Source organism: Molothrus aeneus, chromosome 3 (assembly GCF_037042795.1).
Source record: "Molothrus aeneus isolate 106 chromosome 3, BPBGC_Maene_1.0, whole genome shotgun sequence".
Classification (NCBI taxonomy): Eukaryota; Metazoa; Chordata; class Aves; order Passeriformes; family Icteridae; genus Molothrus; species Molothrus aeneus.
This window is the reverse complement of record NC_089648.1, coordinates 107,836,060-107,855,358: the sequence shown is the minus strand read 5'-3', so window position 1 is coordinate 107,855,358 and position 19,299 is coordinate 107,836,060. Positions and strand designations below refer to the sequence as shown.

General features: G+C 35.7%; 2 protein-coding genes across 4 annotated transcripts in view; one reads left to right on the top strand and one right to left on the bottom strand.

Annotated features, from left to right (window-relative positions):
* The window catches only part of RUNX2 (RUNX family transcription factor 2), a 216,668-nt gene that overhangs the window by 9,737 nt on the left and 187,632 nt on the right, over positions 1-19,299 (top strand). The window lies entirely within an intron of this gene.
* The window catches only part of SUPT3H (SPT3 homolog, SAGA and STAGA complex component), a 256,275-nt gene that overhangs the window by 226,160 nt on the left and 10,816 nt on the right, over positions 1-19,299 (bottom strand). The window lies entirely within an intron of this gene.

Below are 19,299 nucleotides of genomic sequence, written 5' to 3'. Positions count from 1 at the left end.
AAAAAAAAATATTAAAAAGGAAGAAGCAAGGATAAAAAGGCACTGGTTTAATTCCAGCATTCTTAAAGGGCACAGTGAGACTGAGAGAAATAAATTTAAAATACCCATAAGAATCTGAACTCTAATCTTATTGACATGTTCTTACAGTAAGCTTGTGCTCCATAAAACCTATATAAAAATGTCAGGAGCATAGATGCATAGCACATGCACTCACCGTAAGACACAAATCTGCCCTGTAACAATAATATACAGTAGCTCTTCAACGTGCCTGAAAGATTTTAAAATGCACTAAATCTATAAAAACAGTCTACTGTCAGACTTCAGGTCTGTCTACTAAATCAACCAGATGTATGGAATAAACACTATTTAATAGCTACTAAATTTTTATCAGCTTTGTATAAAGTTAGACAAATTTGAAGTAACAGTTTGAAGTCTTCTACAATTACATTTCATAATCTTACTTGCTTACTGAACTGGCTAGATACAGTAAATATACATCATACAATGGCTATTCCCCTTCAGCAGATATGCATAAAAGAAGAATAATCTAAACAAACTAAAAAAGATACTTAAATGGGCAGCAATTTTACTAGTCTTAACACTGATTTAAAAGATGTCTCTTTCTCTTCTTTACGTACCTGGTTGTTACCAATTACTGATGTGTCTTCACCCCTTCTTGTTGCAAAACTTCCTTTAAAACTTACAGCACACACAGCACAACATTTGAGACCTCTACACATAAAAATGCTCTTTTTTTTCAGTAGCAAAGAAAATCTGAAGGTTTTTTTAGGCTGACGATATCTTCACATAGAAACACAGAACGTCTGCAGACAGTAAGAAGCCTTTAGTAAGCCTTTTTGCTGCACCATAATAATCTGATCCAGAAATTCAAGGGTACCTTAAACAACGGGCTACCTGTTCTAGCCATGCTTAGGAATGTGGCCAAATCATTTTTATTGATTTAACCTTTATAGGAATGCTACATATCCTCAGAGCAAAACATTTCTAATGCATTTATAATATGATATACCTCTGAGAAGCTATGAAAAAAAAATCTTGTGACATAGGCTAGCCCCCCTCCACTATTCTGTTTTTCCCAATTTAGTAATCAATAGACACTCAAGTGTTAGGATATTTCCTGAGTTTACATATGTCTGTATTCATAGGATGAAGCCAGAAACTAACACTTACAGAGGACAAGACTAATATCTGACCTGTCTTTGTTTAAGGAATAAGAACTGGTGAACTGATAGCCAAGACTCTAAATACTCCTTTCATTCTAGAGTTACACATCAATCATGTTACCTGCAAACATATCAAGTTAAAACTTCCAGAATTTACAGTCCTTTTTTGAATAAACTGAGCAGCATGTTAGTTATGTTCAGAGAGCTTACAGAAGGTGGTTTGTGTATCTCACCAGAATTCTTAAAGAAGTATTTCTCAAATTCCCTCTTCACCAGAAATCTATTTCATACACATTTCAAACCAGTATTTCTCAATGCCAGATCCATATTCTATTATTTTGAAGTTCAGGTTGGAAAAAATAGTGTATTTTAGTATTAGCTGGTTCTGGAATGTTACAAACCACACTTGAGTATTACCAGTAGTCACTTGTTTTTCAGAAAGTAAACTGTTCCGAGCTGCTCATTATGGTAAACTTTAGTGTAAAGAAGTGAATACAGTGACTGAAGAGTCAGTCAAACAAGAGCAAATATATTTATGCTACAAAACACATTTATTACACTACTTATAAAGAAAATTATGTGAGAGGTGTTTGGTTAAAAAAGAAAAAAAAAAAACCAAACAAAAAGAAAACTCAAGCAGAAACAAACAGAAATAGCTCCTAGCATGAAATTCTAGTACGTTATTCTTCACAACAGCAAGAATCCCAGCCAGGCACAGTTTCAGCAGGCAATATGCTGTACCACAAATCACCAAGTTTAGGAAGATTGAGTTCCACATTTTTTCTGGAAACAGGAATGCCTAGATATCAGTGATATACTCTCTCATCTATGAACAAATATGAATCAATCCTACAAAGAAAGAAAAAAACAATTCCTTTGTGAGAAGGAATAAGGTGGACAACTTAGTACAAAAAGTACTAATATCAAAGCTGTGAACTGTAATTAATGCATGGCATATGGAAAAAACATGTATCTGCCAATTCTCACAGACTGGTTTTGTCTCTTCTCAATAAGAGTTTGGCTTTTGATTATTACATCACTAATTTGATTGCAAAGTTTTACACCACTGTTTGTTTCTTCATCCACTTTTTCTAAGAAATATTCTAAAGATTAATCCGTATCCAAAACACACAACAACCACTCATAAAATACCCCCTGGCATGAGCCTTACACTTCCTTAACCAGATGAAATCAAGCCTTTAATGCGAGGTGCAGCAGTGATTTCTCCAAGGGCAGAGTTGTTCTACCTTCATTCATGGTGCACATGATGAACGTGACCAGGCTCATGAAGGTGACCTGCATTCATGCAAACTCGGTTTGCTTTGTACTACCACAGCCTGAGAGCATTCTAGCAGTTACCACACACAGACCAGGGACAATACCCATAAATAAATAATAGCTCCAGACCAGACCCCAGAAAGTTCATTGATGCACATCAGATCATACTTACTTGATTTCAGCTGCATTACATGTAGAATAACAGTTCATGGAGCAAGAGGAAAACACAAAAACTTACAGATTCTAGAATAACAAAAAAAAAATCATTGGATGATATACATCCCAACATCTTTGTAACCAACCTAGTGCCTAGAGCTGTATTCCTCTTCCACTGGCCCCTTACAGAACTGTTGTCACTTGCTTATCTGGTGCACCTTAAGGAAGGACCCAGGTAATGCTGAAAAGCAGTGGAGTATGTTAGATATGCAAATTTCTACTGACAGTGATGATGGCAAAAGGCCTAGCTAAATGCAGTTACACCAATACAACTGCTTATAGTAGCACACTTTTTATAACATAATAGATACATTGGTACAAGAGGTTTTATTAGCAGAGTTATTCTGACAAACAATAACATCTTTTGATGCTACAGAAAAGCTGCTCTGTGCTAGCATGTGAGAAAGGTCAGATGGTGGAAAACTTACTTCATACTCTTAACCTGTAAACTCTTTCCTTTCCTGACTACTAACAAATGTCCTAGCAGGGGAGACCCACAGCTTTTCCAAGAACTCACGTAGGGAACCTTTCACTCTGTTCCGATGGAACAGAACTTGTGCACGTTCACCTCAGGAGCGCTGCCCTCCGTGGCAGCTCTCTGAGTAACTCTGTCTACACAGGTCTGCCACAGAAAAATTGCCTCCAGATTTTCACTTCATTACAGTTTTATATATACACAAGCATATATCCATACACATCTGTAAAAAGCAGCAAACTTGACTACTCCAGTCTGCATGCTATTAGAGAAGCAACTGTGATACTTCAGGAACCTCTAACTTGATTTCAGTGTTTGGAATAAGGGAAAACAAAGTCAGGAGACAGCAACCTCTGGGAACATATTTTGCAAGACTGTTTTATAACGGACTCCAGCAGGAAAACTAATACATAGGAAAAGCTAGTTTAGACTGGGATTATGCATCAGAGAGGAGCACCAGAAAATACTTGTCCTTGATAACATGCACAGAGGCTCAAGGGTGGCATGAGCACTAAGGCTCAGGCAACGCACACGTTTTGTCAATGTGTAATTCATGTAACACAGCTTGTTTTCATGGCAATTCTAATGCTTCTTTCACATTTCCCTGTAAATTTGTTTGGTTTAAAGATTCTCACACATTTTGTAATGGTAAAAGTAGTAGGAGAACGTCATTTCACAGCCAAATATTTGACTCTGGCAAACTTGTCCTTTCAGCACTCTGCCATTCATCTCTCATACTTATGATCTTCTCAGTCTCAGGTCTTGAAAATAAGGAGCATAGGTCTGGTCCCATTTTCAAATGCCAGTTCTTGGCCATTGGTCTTCTCTTTCAAGGGTGCTTCTCAGCATCACCACACTTGTCTACTGTCCCACTATCTCATCCATTTTCTGACAGAACAGGGCACAGCTCCCACAAGAAGCTGATTGCAAACTCACCTGAAGCTCTTGTAATGATCATAGATATGATTCTTCTAATTTCAAAAATCATCAAAAAGAATATGAGCACCTTACTAAAAATTTTGCAACTGTCTGATTTTTACATGGCAATAGTTATCTAGTATGGCTTTTATAGTTCCTGGCCTGAAAATCCCAGACATCTTAACCCTGAATCCCTCACTTCTTTTACAGGAATTCTGAAGATTATGGTTTTGTCATACATTTGCTCAATGCCTGCCACAAAATACTGATCCATAGGTGTGACCTTTATAAGACAACACAGATCAGTCACAATAGCAGAATGTTTACAAACAGCATCATCAGTTCAGTCTTGCTGAGTATGTGTTTATTCAAGTAAAGTTGTCTCCAAGGTTAACTTATTTTGATATATAATTGAGAAGACTGTTCTTAAAAAAATAAATATTAAAAAGTCGTACTTATGACTCACAACATCAGGACTTGGTAATTTTGGTTCTTGCTGGGAAAATGCTTAGCAAATATTGTCAGCAAAACGCTTCCATTTTCTTTGTGTAAGCATATTTTAAATCTGAAAAAAGCAATGCTAACAGTTGTGCCATCACCAAATATAGCTGTCCCCTATTTTGGGTTGGAACTTAAAGGTATTTCAACTAGAAAACTGGTTTTGGCTGCAACTTAATTTTTTTTTTTAATTCACAGCATTTAAAAAACCGCACCAACTGCCTTGGTCATAGCAACAGTACTATACAGGATTCTGAACAAAAAGAGTTGATCACTGTGTTCTTTCTCAGTCAGCTTCTGAAAAGCAGAGCTTACATGGTATGCAAGGTATTGTCCTTTATCTGGTCCTGATACATATACACTCCTTACTGAAACCACTGCCAGGCTGAAATAGTCAACCCGTGAAGATGTAGTGTAAAGGTGAAAAGACAACAAAATTGATTAATTAAGAATACTTCCAGATCAAACTGGTGGCAAGTGTTCAGTTCATTCTCACAGATACTATCAGGCCTGCCACATACAGAAATAAATAGACAATTTCTGCCTATCTCAATGATGAGAGCTCAGAAAGAACTTTTTAGGTTTTCTTCCTGTTGGACACCACCTTTCAAGGGAGAAGGTGTGGGGAGGGGGGTGGAAAATTCCAAAACACAGAATTTCTGGCGGAGAAATTGTTAGCAACAGTTTTAGAAACCATGATCAATGTGAAAAGGTTGAAGGAACTGAATAAATCACTGTAAAGTAATTGGTGACCAACTTTTCCTTCCTCAGTATTTTGGTAATAGACAAAAACAAATCAGAAACAAAGGAGTTCAGTATTCCATGGCAGATTTCAGCTACGGCATGTATGCCACAATAGAAGTTCCCATCTTGGATTATCTGGGTGCCTATTGGGTCTGTACTCTACCTATGTATCTTCTAAAGCCTGTTTGTGTCTTCAGACATCTACTTTTTTCCTTTTTAAACTATTATGAATTGATAAAATACATCCTCCACATCCAATCTAATTTTACATTATATCCAGAGTCACTCATTGATCTTACTCTGTTTACAGTCTTGTACAACACCAAGTAATTTTTTACAGCCATCATTTCTCTAGAGAAACAAAGGAGTAACTATCCAAAAAACAAGTAAGTTCAGTGAAAATTGCCCAAAAATCTCCTTCACTAGAGATTTTGGAGCAGGTGAGACAGCTGGCTGTCAGGGAGGTTTCGGCAGAACAGAATCCTGCCTCAGTGATTCAGACAGGAATAAGTAGATTCTTTTAGTTCCCACCAAGTCCTACACCTCTTGTATTCAGTGACTAACAAGTGACACTCACTGATAAAGGTAAGGGCTTTGGTACATAATCAACTTCCCACATGAAAATGTAGGATGGAAATATTCCAGTGACTCAAGCTGCTGTGAGCAATGTGCTCAGGTGCACGCAAATTTACTCAACTGGTTGCAATATCCTTGAATGAAAAAGGAATTAACAACTTTCCATTTAGTATGGGAAAAAGCAGGTATAAATCCAAGTGTGACAGAATGAACAAAGCAGTACAAGCTCACATCCCAGTTTATCTACAGGGATTCTGTCTGCATGCCCAAAATCTGCCAATAACAAGTATGAGTCTTGTTATCTCTAGGCTTCAGTGACAGGTTTTATTTATAAAGAAAGGGGCCTTAATGCAGCAAAATGCTTAAGTAAATGCACAGCTATTTGTATCTCATTCCCAGCAAAGTCAGTGCTATTATCCTTTTCAAAATCTGAAATAATCCAAATAATCTGCTGACAATGTGTTCTCGCCATGCAAAGTACATATAAAATGCTTCCAGTTTCTATTACTGAATTTGGTAATAACTCACTTTTAATTTGCAATTGCAACAAAAAAAAGTCATAGAATCATAGAAGAATTTAGGTTGGAAAAGACCCAAGTTTGAGTTGAACCATTAGTTTTCAAACGAGTCAAACAATAGGAATCAGTTCCACTATTTTTTTTTTCTTGTTGAGAGTAATACTTAAACGTCTGATAGATAACTTCAGTCAAGATTCAGAGCGGACAAATGTTGATTCCACAAACTAAAGTACAGGCAAAGATAAATTAAAAAAATTAAAAACCGCACATCCTAGTTGTAAGAATAGACTAATATTTTGACCAAATAAGAAAATTCAAAACCTCAACTGAATTACCTGGTAGGCTCAGCCCTGCTTCAGTAACAAAACAACTGAACTGTCAGTTTAACTACCTAGGTAAGTCATGTTCATGGCTAGCTTTTTTTTACAGTCAGATGTCAAAAGTAGCTACAAGACTCAACTAATGGTCATTGCTGTAAAGTGGTTTGTTCTGGTTCAAATAAATTTAAAAACTCCTATAAAGCTTCATCGTTGGTAAAGGACTATCCCTTTAAAATTTTCACAAAGTAGCTCAGATTTCTGAAAACTGACACTGTTACAGGTAAATTGCTTTCTAGTATTTCAACATTGAGTAGATTTGAATTTAGGCCATCTTACTTTGGATGACAAACCAAGGTGACTTAAGGATAGAGGTCCTGACCTAGACATAGAAGTGATTCAAATTCTTAATCCAAGACTGATCATGCCAAATCCTAAGGTTAAGAAGATATCAAGACAGTCACATAGTTCTTTCTACCAACAGTCTCAAGAGACCAGTCCTGAGACATACTGGTGAAACTCATGAGTACCCTTATGAAAAATATGTTTGACCTTTCCATTTGGCAAAAAATAAAGACTACATATATATGCTGTTACACTAATTATAAGCAAGCATATCAGAATAACTTCAGTAATTTAAATTTTAACTACTGTACTAGGCAAAACCTGAACTGCAGAGGTTTAAAAGCGTGCTGACACTTCTTATTCCTTCAGTCCAAACACACTGAAAGCTTTTTGAAGTTTAAAACGCACTGGAATAAATTTTTCTCCACCCTTGACTATAATAGGTGGACTACTTTTTGAATTTCTCAACTCCAGGAGTGGCAGCTATATTCTTATAATCAGCACTGAAACATCCCCAACATCTTTGTTTTCAGCTACAACAAGAAAGAAATGAGTCTTTCACCAACCACAAATAAAAACACATGAATATTACCTCTCTTATAGGATTAAAGTAGCAGCAGCTGTTCTTCATGCTTTCATCACCCCACATTTAAAGCAACAAAAGACTACCAAAATAGCAGCAACAGCTCTCATCAGCTGGAGAGGATGTTGGCTTTTCAGTGTAGGGCATGTGAAGTGTTAGTGATAGAGCTACCAACACTTGTGTTTAATAGTAGATGCTTATACAAGAAACATGTGGCACACATGGAAAGCCACATGGCAAGCTAACATGTACCAAAGAATGATAGAAAAAAAAAAGTCTAATTCCTACTTTATTTTTATTAAGACAACTATCTTCACTTGTGTGTGAACGGAGGAAACAGCATTGCCAACAGAAAAATCAGACGTCCTTACAGATAGCAAACACATTTCACTATCACCTACTTCAATCAGACTAGAAAAGCTTTATTAAAACAGATGAGAAGACAAAGGGCTCCATTTAAAACTAAATGATGTCCAGAAGTTTCTGCCCAGGGCCTTAATTTGCAATTTACAAAATAAGTGTTACATCTTCCCTGTTTCAAAAGGATCATAATGATAAATCAATTAATAACTTTCCCTAAAGCTGTACGACACTATAGAGAGAAGTCTTTTTGTGAAAGAAATTAAATGCCCCTTAAACAGGTCAATCAATCTGTGTTTAAATAAGCCATTTTCAAAATTTTGGTCTGTTTTTCTGGATTAATCTAAACATTAAAGAAAAATAGCTGGTGGTTTGGGCTTTTGATTTTTATCTGTCTTAAGAATTCAAAGATAAATATTACCATGGCAATCCTGGCTCCAGAAAAATACTTTACTTGATTATTCAAACACTGCACTGCTTTTTCAAAAATAATTCTATAATTCATTAGAAAGAACCCCCAAGAGTTTCATCTCCCCTTCTATAACTTGATCACTTATCTTTTCAGTCATCTGAACCATAACAGGACACAACAGACACCGAGTTGTCACTTTAAAGTCAGCACTAGGCACACAACTGCAGCAGTATGTGAACGTACCTGGGCAGGCAAAGCAGGAGATCCTGCCAGCGCAAACTCACAGGCAGAGCTTGTTTTAATATATTGCTTTCCAAAAGAGAGTTTCATTCTTGAAGGAATAAAACTGGCATTTAACAGGGAAACAGAGAATAGAGAAGTTTGCCAACCTCTACAGAGCTTTTCTCTTGAAGTCACCAGATACGGATCGAGCCCTGTTTAACTTGTATTAAAGCTGGTTCAGTTGAGCAGATTTCAGTTTTCACTGCATAGGGCTATTTCCTTGTAATTCTATAGCAGTCGGCACAAACAGACCTAGAAGGGCCTAGTCCAGGACCAACACTATTTCTGCAACTCTCCCAACACATCCCAGTCAATGACAATCAGCATTTATACTTCTACACTTTTTAAAGCAAACTTACATACAGCTAATTTTAATGGCATTATTTTTATTAAGTGTTTCAGACCTACACAGATGTTGATTTCTACAACTAATCTATCAAAAGTAAAACTAGAATTACTGAGACTCTAAATAAAGAGACAAAGTTTTTTGTCTGCCTTCACTGTTACTGATTGGACTGACTTACCAAATTATTAGATAAAATATAGGAGAAAGATCTGATTGTAGTGAATCTGCCAACTATACACATACACATTCAATTGGAAGTTACTAAGCAGTAGAGGAGTAAAAGGATGTTATGGAAATGTATTTCCACAGATCATCCTCTTCCTGCCTCCTAACATATTTATTCCCATGTTTCCTCACAGATAGCCAAGTAGATTCATATGAACTGGAAATTAGAAAAGTGCAATGCTTCTATATAAGCCTATATATAAACATGCAGAGAAAGAAATAGACAAAATTTATTTTAAAGAAAACATGAATACCTTGTTTTCCTGAAAAAAAAAAAGAGAGGAATAGAGGGATACTTTTTCATCCTTTCCAATACTTTATCAAGTCTCCAGGTTTGCTGAAACTCCTTACTTTAGAAAGTTCTTTCATATTAACCTTTAGCACTATAGTGGCCATATAAAACATACTCTGGTTTTAACAGTAACACAAAACATTTTACCATAACTGAGAAGCACAACTGTACAATAATAATTATCCCTGCTTTTGTGCAGGTTCTCCAAAGAATTATAAACAGATAAGAGATGGTTTGTGGGGGGAGGAGGGTAGAGAGGTATTTAACATTACATTATATTTTTTTCAGGGAAATATGCAGAATTACTCCAAAGTCTACATTTTAAAATTCATAATAGCAGGAGCTTTGCAGTCTAACAGAAAAAGTAGTCATAGGTACAGAGTCACATATTAAACCACACTGATACATACCTTCCATAAAGACTATGTATTTTCTCCTTTTAACTTGGCTAGTGAAAGGGACTTCCCAGAAAGTCAAAATCTAATTTTATTTAGTAATTTTAGACTCTACTTTAATATTAAAGTCTAGTCTACATTTAAAAGTATTTCCAGAATAGTTACAGTAGCTTGGCTATATTGGAAAAAGCAGTCTCCTACTGTAGCTATAGCAGTTAAACCAGGTAGACTATAAAATAAAAGTGCATTTCTCTCTCATAGTTGTGGAGCAATGAGACCTAACATTTGAATCTGGTAGGTTGGACCAAATGACCTCCAGACATCCCTTCCAACCTTAATTTTTCTATGATTTGATGAGATTATTATTTAACTGGTGCAGGAATACTGGCAAGGCACTGGGAATGAGTGTGTATGCACCCATTTAAATAAAAATCCATACAACATAAGCAGCACAGGCTGACCCCTCAGGTATGGATTGCCTGTGAGTAATTCAGAATATAAAAGCTACAAGATTGGCTTAGAAGGGAGAAGGGAGCTACCTTATTTGCAGAATTAACAGGGATCTTCTTTAATACAAAAGTACTAACTACTTTAAGAGGAAAAAAATAATTTGCCATCAAATTCATTAGCTTTCTCCCACACTTAAAACAGCCAAACACATTCATTTATACTTTGTGGAATTCAAATTTATTTCTGTAAGGCTTTTTTAAATCAGTATTTACACATCAGCTGTTCATGCTATCTTGCTGTGCTTCACCAAAAGCACAGCAAGATAACAGTACTTGTACTTGATATGCTAAAGGCTTTAAACCCAAACAAGGAGTCAAATATAGACTGATACACAATGAAGTATCACTGTAGTTTCTAAATGGATAGTCATGCTTTATTTCAGGACCAAAATATACTCCCTCAAAATGTTTTATACAAATGGCTCTGAATCACAGTAAAAACAAAACAAAGGACATCTGCTAGCAATATACCATTGGTACAAAATTAAGTAAGTACTTAACACACTGTCCTTTCCAGGGTCACTATTCAGTCTATTAAGGGTCTATAGATTTTCTGCTTTTTTTCAGGGGGTAAAACTGTCACGGCTGTTGCCTTTTTAAGTAAGAAAAAGGTCCACTCACAAGCAATCCTGTGCTTCTTCAGAAATACTCATTCAGTCTAGAAACGGAGGATGATTCAAAACCACAACTACTCAATTTTCTAAAGGTTGTACAAATCATGTTGGGGGAAAGGGGAGAAAAACAATCTGAGCTAAAAATAAGTAACAAAGAAACATTATCGTTCAGAGAAGGGTACATTAGGTCAGAAGCTGCTGCTTTTTAACACCAGAAAGTCCTGAGAGCTTTTTGTCCGAAAACTGAAGAAGCAGAAGTCACTAAATCAAGAAAGCAAATAAGTTGTTTGCTCAGCATTTTCTACAAAAGCAAAAAGAACTTTAATCACAAACTACATGTCCTTGGTAGTGTTTTTTAAAACTAAAACCAGGTCATAGTTAACATCTTAAAGAAACAGCCAATATGATTTTGTATAATAAATTAGCACATGTCATTAGACCATTCTCCTTCTTGTCCTTTCTCCACCCACTTCCCACTTTGCCACTGTCCTTACTGCGGTTTCTGCCATCCAGTTTTATCACACCTGTGAAATTATTATTTACCATTTCTAGAGTCAAGCTGCAAGAAATTGCAGCTTGACTCTAGAAATGGTAAATAATAATTTCAGCTACTATTCAGTTACTTCACAGCCCTGGGAGCTGTGGAGGGGAAGGTGGGTTCCTTTCTAATCACTGCAATGCCTTCATGTGTCATTAAAAAAGGTCCTACAGGAACAAATGAAAAGATCAAATACTGGTCTGAGGGATTTAAAATCAAACATCATATAAAGAGATAGTGACATTTAATATGTAGTATATTATCTAGATTTTTTTTTACATATCTCTTATACATGTAACAAAGTCAAATAATAGAGTAGGATTAACATGATGAAAATTAAAAGTACAATAAAGCTATTTATTTACATTTTAAAAAATTGATGGTGCTATGTACTCAAAGTACTAGAATCTATGCAGGAGGATAAATATTCCATCTACCATTATTTAGCTGGTTCATTTTAAGTCCCAGAGCCAGTGTGGGATCCAAGGATAAACTAATCACCTTCCAGACCAATTTAGGGAGAACGTCATAGTCTAAATTACTATGTTGAACTCACAATGATAGAGAAAAACAAGCACATTTCTGTAACTGCTCAGGGCTGTCAGGCACCTCCAAAGAGACGGACACATACCAGGGGAGCAGACTTCAGCATCACTCCAGCAAAATCTGGGGAGGATAATACAGCTTTTGTGCTTTAGGAAAGAAAGTGAAAAAATATATAATTAAAAAGACAAGCAGTGGCCTCCAATGCCACAGAGCTGAGAGCTGAATGAGCCAGAACTAGCTGCTATGGGGAACTTGCTCTGAGTCAGTCCCCGGGACACAGAGCAACCAGCACTTACCTTCTAACTCTGGTCACCTACAGACATCCAAACTGTACATTTTCAATTAATTACCTAATCCAACTGGAAATAATTGTATGGGGCAGAATTACTTCAGAAGAATGAAAAAGCCAAGCACAGTTTGGCTGTTCTCTGTAGATGAATAATGTCCACCTTGCTCCTGGTTCTCTACAGAGGAATAGTGTCCTGTAACAATAGTGCATGCTACATACAATCAGTAGTGTCAAATTAAATATGACTAAAACAAACAGACTGAAAATTATGCAAGAAGCTGCAATTTAAAGATTTCAGCAGCATCTGCCAGTTATGGCCACAGCTACAGCTAAACTGGATTTTCAGGTTCAGTCTGCTAGAACTAATGTATTACAATTTATTACACTAGGGAAATAAAAAAAGTTTAAAAATGCTGAATTTAATTATCATATTAATTTATGGCTTAATCAGTATTTGGTTACAACATGTATGTCTTCACTCAACTAGGGTAAATCGTTTCCAAATTTTATAATCTTTTACTTAGGTACTAGATGATACCTTAAAGCAACCTGTCAAAACCTGAAACCAGAAAGTTTCAGGAATCTAAGCTCAAAATCCTGGAACCATATATCTTAAAATATTTCAAATCAAAACAAAATTTCAAACACAGGAAGCTTGAGAAGCTGTATGCAACTCAGAACAAACTGAGTAGAACTGAGGACACAGTAAACTTAGAGTAACTTCTCATACTTAGCAAAACTGATTTCACAAATGAACTGCAAAACTTACATTAACTTTGAACTGACAAGAGAAAAATAAAGTACTAGTAGAGCAGAAACACAAGACACACATAACCCAGACTAATGCTAAACTTCAGCTAATTCTGTTTATAGAAAAAGCTGTTACCCAGATTAATATCTCCAGTCTTCCCTCATAAAAACATCCTTCTCATGTTTCTTTTTCAGACTGAGTACAAATGTAATTTTTAAATTATTTGCAGAAATGTTCCTTCATAATTCTGTACAGACACTCAACAATTTCTTTGCTCTATGTGTGCGTACTACTCAAGATGTTAATTAAGATCCTCCATCACCTCTTGCTTTTTCATAAATAGGGACAGGATACTCAGCAAAAAAAAAAGAGAAAGAAGCAAGACATAAAATGAGTGTTTTTCAGACTGTTTGACACTAATAAGGTCAAGTTCAGGTTGTATTTCAAGTGAACTCTGCTACTAAAAGGTAAAATGAAACTCTGCTATTACAAAAGAGAGGCCTAAAATAACTACACTTTAAATGCAGTACAGAAATATGGAAGCCTGAAAAATGAATTTTTAGCTTTTTTGAAACTCACTCCATTTCAGCTCTTACATCTTTTATTAATAGTTCTGCAAACCCTATCAGGCCTCCTCAGCAAAATCCTGTTGAGCTAAGTGCTGTGCAAAGAAGAGATTCTGCCTTTAAAAGCTTCAAAATACCACATCCGCATCAGAAAAAGCTGTAGTAATTTCTCTCTAATGAATTTCCTTCCTGTATTTCATCCTACCTATAAAAGGAAAACTTAGTTCTGGCCCTAGTTTTCTATCTCATACCACTCTTGCCTCATGTATTTAATGAGGTAGATAGGAACAGCCACACATGATCTGATAACCACGTACCACATCTGCTGCCACTGCCCTTCCATCATCTCTACCCAAGGGGGAAAGCGCTCCCTGAGTATTTGCAGGGAAGGGTTTCAGCTCAGTAGGCTAAACTGGTTATTTTTAAACAGTGCAATCTCAGCACAATTCTGGGTTCAAATATGGTAAACAAGTATGGGACAGAATAGAGAAATCCTTTACAGTCCCAAATTACAGTTTGGTTAACCAAAGCGCTCCCTCAGCCAGGTCATTACTGATGTTTTCTTCCATCATCATGCCAAATGAACTATCCAAAGTCAGATGACTTTACTGATCAACTTCAAAGCAAAGATGGATAAACAAACAACCAAAAGAAGTCATAAGGTATCAGCCACAGCAGGGCAGTGTGAATACTACCATATCTCATCATACAGTGTGATATAAAAATAATTACTAACATTCAGCTAAAGCACATGCTCCTTTTGTGCTAGATAAATTCTGGACTATTTTATTAAAAACAATCATCTAGACTGTCTATTCAGCATAACTTCCTAGTCCCTATAATCATTTACTTGTTTCAAGCAGAACCAAGGTCTGCATGAGCTCAGCATTCCATGAAACCTAAGACATATGAAAGCCAACATGCTAAAAACTTTTTCCTGAGGAAGAACTGAACCTGGCATGAGGTGAAACCTCATGAGGAACCTTGCATGAGGGAAATGGCAGTTCCCACATTTGTATCTGCCTCACAGGGTGAGTCAAGCTGACACATTATTTAGATGCAATAGAAAAATAAAAGGATAAAACCACAAAATAATCAAGGGAATAGTTTAACAATTGTAAACTGGACTTGCAGCAACAAACCCATTGTCACAAAGAGATGCAAGAAAGCCATTTGTGTTTTGAAGATTAGATAACAAACTTAGATGTTTATCAAAAACCCAGTAGCCAGCTGACCTTAAGAGCTAGCAAGAATGGCAAAGACTTTGTACAGTATCTAGAAATCAGAGAATGTATTTTTAAAAGCCATCTTATTAAGCCACATAGTGAAACCCTTTGGGTAAAATGTTCAATGGTCCTGTAAACAGCCCAAAACGCATATTAAGTATCTTTTTTTTAGTTAGCATGTAATGTGAATAACTGGAAGTATTTGGGTGATTATGGTATTCACAACTGGATTAACACACAAATCTAGCAAAGCACAGCTCCTGAATCACAGCTTTTCTTTACTGCTACATGCAGTGGGCATTTCTTCAGCACTGAGCAACAAGTTCCCTGAACTAACTGATAAGAAAATATTGTTTTACCACACGTAAGTACTATGGTTATCAAACAGAATTTTCATTTCTGCATATGAAAAAATATTTAGCATCAGATACTAGAAGAAACCAATGAGATCTTCCAAGGATTCAGTGGCCAACAAGCAGTAATCCAACTCAAGTCAGCAGAGGTTATCCAAATACATTGGCGGGAGGACAGATCAGCTCAGAAGCCATGCTTCCCATTACTCCATTGCACTTTCAAAAGTTTAGAATGATATTCCCTAAGATGTTGTCATCTCAGAATGGATGAGAAATCCTAAACAAGCTAAACCCCTAAGATGATTTATTTGATTGACAAGCTTGCAAGGTGGCAACAGGTAATAAATAGTGTATTTTATAGCTCATGCCTTATAGAGGATAAAAAAAATACCATGCAGTGATTGCAAGCCTGAAATAAGAACACATTTATTCTAGATATTCCTTGAGTGACCAGAGGCCTAGAACCACTATTTACTACCCAGTCTAAAATGGGAAATATTATTGGCAATATTACAAAACCATTCAAATGCTTTAATAACAGGGATCATGTAAATATCCCAAGAGTCAGGGAGACAGGTTCAGAGAGTCTTAATAAAGATTTAAGAACTGGCCCCAATTCTTACTAGGTGTCTCCCATAATTTGCTGAATGTTAAAAAAAAAGAAAAATATATTATAAATAATATATTCATAAAGAAAAAGGGAACATGAAGAATTTATTAGTATCTCTATTACACACTAACACAATACAGAAGTTTAATAGAGGTGAGTGTAAGCGACAAGCTGGAGGAAGTTAAGTAGGAACTACATTTGAAACAACTGAACACATTTTCACTGTCTGGAAAGCCACAATCAATTAGGAGCAGGAATTTGATATCATAGTAATGTGTATTATTGTTTTAATATTCACCTCTGCAAATACAGTCAATAACCAGAAAGACTTAAACCAAATTAAAACACTGTTTTCCTCAATACTTTCACCATTACAATTTATCTTTTTAATCTTATACCATCAAATTTTGATTTTTGGTATGAAGCATACCACAAAAGCTAATTAAGAAAATTCAGATCACCATAATTAAAATTTTTGTAAATAGCTAAGATAACTTTGAGAAGGCAAGGCATTTTACTGAGAGGAGATAAAAACCTCCCTGTGTAGCTGCAAATTGCTCAACATAAGTCTTTAGACTGTCATGATTTCCAGAAATTCACCCTGCAAGTAGTGCTTATACTAGAAAATAGATGATCTCTACCAAATTATGAATTTTAATGGTTACAGTGAAATCAGCATGGTTGTGAATCTACTGGGCAGAACTGTAATTTAAGTGCAACCCACCTAACATGAGCAGTTAATTTAGAAACAGGCTGTAGATCAGCCAAAGTTAAGTAAAACAAACCTCAGCAAAATGCACTAGATGTACTGAAAACTCTTTTTAAAATTATTAACAGCTATTGCTTAACACTCCATGGTACCATAATAAAAAATCCAAATACAAGTAAAGGATGTAGAAGTTGAAGTAATCTCTACATAGCACTTTTCTCTTTTAAATTAGTATAACATAAATATAATTTAACTCCCAAGGTCTAAACAATTAAAAGGCAAACATAACTATGCAAAAGGTAGTGCACTGCAAATTGACTTGTGTTTGGATGATCTGTGACAATCTGATTAAGAAGCATTCTTCTTAAGGTAATCAGCACATGCAGTATCACCAATTACACAGTACTATTTAGGCATCATACAAACCAGATTCTTTTCTCAAACACAAAAAAGTCCTTCAAATCCAAGGACCTATCTTAAATATTCTTAAAGGAAAAACAGAATCATTTCATTAGTAAAATATCTATGTATACAGTGAAAAAGTTGTACACATGTTGAGACAGCTTTTTTTGCAGTATTTTATGATTTCAAGACTCCTATGTATTTCTTGCCGTCTCAAATAAATCAAGAAACCCTGCTGAACTTATCATAAAAACACAATACTACAATAGGATTCAGTTCATTCCATTACAATGCCATGGTTCAAAAACAGGTGTAATGTATGTAACAAATGTAGCATATGAATAACATCCTCTCCTTAAATGCGATTACTCACAAGCTTGACATTACATGTAAATTCAAGCATTCCACGGAATCAAACACCAGCTCAACACTTCTGTGCTGTAAATTATACACTAATCAAAGATACCATCTTCAGACCATGAGTACTCTTATCTAGAGATTTCCAGATCTTGCCATTGGATTACAACAGGATTTGATATTTAACTCCAAAAATAGACCTTCTCTTCTTTCTGCCTTTTAAATCCCTAAAATCCAACAGCCCATTTTTAAAAGCAACATAAACTACTACTTGACATTCTGGATTAGCACTTAATGTCTCTATATGACTAATTTCTCAAAAGTTCATCTTCTTGCTGCACATGTTTTGTTGAGAAAGGCAGGGCCAGTTGAAGTTACTCTTCATATTACTCTATGAAAACTATAGCAATTAGGTGACCCTTCTCTTGACAATAAGAAATTAGGCAGAGATAGCCTCTATTTTCTTTTCTTTAAGAAGATGTTACCTTTTTTGCACTGCATTGCTCCAGTCTTAGCTATTTCCCAGGATCTTAAGATGTCAGCAAGAATTTTTTATAAATCGCCTAAACGAGAGAATCCGTAACTTCCTAAATCACATCGTTTATAAAAAATGTCAGCTTCTGTCAGAGCACAGAAAGTTCTTTTAAAGGCATAACTTCATTTTATGGCCCTGGCCAAAGGAAACAGTTGTCTTTTTTTTCTGCATGGTTCATCCCTGGCACTCTATCATTTTCAAAAGTCTCCTTTTTTTTTTTCCACAGCAAACAATAAAAATTTAAGTTTCAATGTGCTCACTGCAGTCAAGGAATTTCCTCAGTTCCTACTAGTTTAATGAAGCTGTGAAATATGTTACTCTGGAGCACAGATGATCTGTTTGCACAGCTTTCAAAGGATAACTGCACCAGTTCTGAAGCAAAAGGAAAATATCTATTCCTTCCATTTATATGGCCAACAATAACTTCTACATTCTGACAGAATCGTGTGTACACTGGCGGGGAAGGGGAGTTTCAAAACACTTTATCAGGAAGTCCACAATCCAATAAAATGCAGGCTCCCCAGATACTGGTCCAAACTGATGCACAGGATTCGACTCTGAAGTTTTGTTTTTTAAATACAGTTACATTTATTTTTCTCAACCAAGAACAATAGTTGCATTTTTCAGAATAGATGACCTTAATGATGTGAACAATTACCAAACAGAAGTCTCTTGAAGAAGAGAGTGCAGTACCATTATTCTATCCAAAGAAAACTAAATACAGTAGAACACTGGGTCTGTCACAATGTACTCATCTATATTAGAAGATTCGATGCACAAGGCAACACTCTTATTTACATTATACTGAAAAATACTCTCAGTGGAAGGTATCTCATTATCCATCTGACAACAATCTAGTGATCTCATAAGGACACTTATATGAAAACAAATTACATCTTTCACTTTTGCAAAGGGAACTCTCTGTAGCATTTAAATAGAGACAAGTAACTCCTTATGCATCGACTGCCCATGTAGTAAATCAGGTGAGAAATTGTTATACAACAGCAAAGGCAGGCCTACAACACATGACTAGAAGCAGCAGTTTTTACTCTCACCACCAAATTACAAAATCATATAAAATATCACACCTTGAACCTGCATTTCTGAGAATCCAGTGTTCTTTTAAAAGAATAAGTAACTTATTTTTCTAATAAATTTATTTCCTGTCTGGCAAACCCCAGTTTTTTTACAAGCATTCCATATCATAATTTCATCAGTAATATTATGATCTCAGCAATTTATCTCTCTGTATTAGCACTGAAGGATGTTAATAAAAAGTATTTATTTAAAAACATATCTATGACAACAGGAAGTTTAGCTTTCTTTGATG